Source organism: Alosa sapidissima, chromosome 7 (genome assembly GCF_018492685.1).
Source record: "Alosa sapidissima isolate fAloSap1 chromosome 7, fAloSap1.pri, whole genome shotgun sequence".
NCBI lineage: Eukaryota > Metazoa > Chordata > Actinopteri > Clupeiformes > Clupeidae > Alosa > Alosa sapidissima.
Window position 1 is genome coordinate 23774403 of NC_055963.1, and position 400 is coordinate 23774802.

Here is a 400-nt window from a genome sequence, read left to right on the forward strand (position 1 = left end):
CCAGCACGTTGTGTTGAACAGCTGTCAGAAACAATCTCATAATTGGGGCTTGTTTTCTCTGAACGAATGATCTCCAATGGTTGATTTACTTCAAGCTCAGAGCAGAACAGTTGTTCAGGATTTTGTTGTTTGTATGAAACAAATATGTTGTCTTTGTTAAAGTGAAGTTCAACTCAGTGGTTAGACCGTAAGAAATATGCCTGTAGAGGAAACAGAAGGCAGTTAGGTTAGTTGAACATAGGCCTATTCTGTAGTCACTTACTGATAAATGATGTTGCATGATTTATTCCCTGTGCTATGTCAAGCTAACTCGAAAATAGTTACATACAGGAAAACACATTGGTCTTCACATTTCACCAAGATTAATAATACACGAGTAACAGTTGAACCATTCATCACT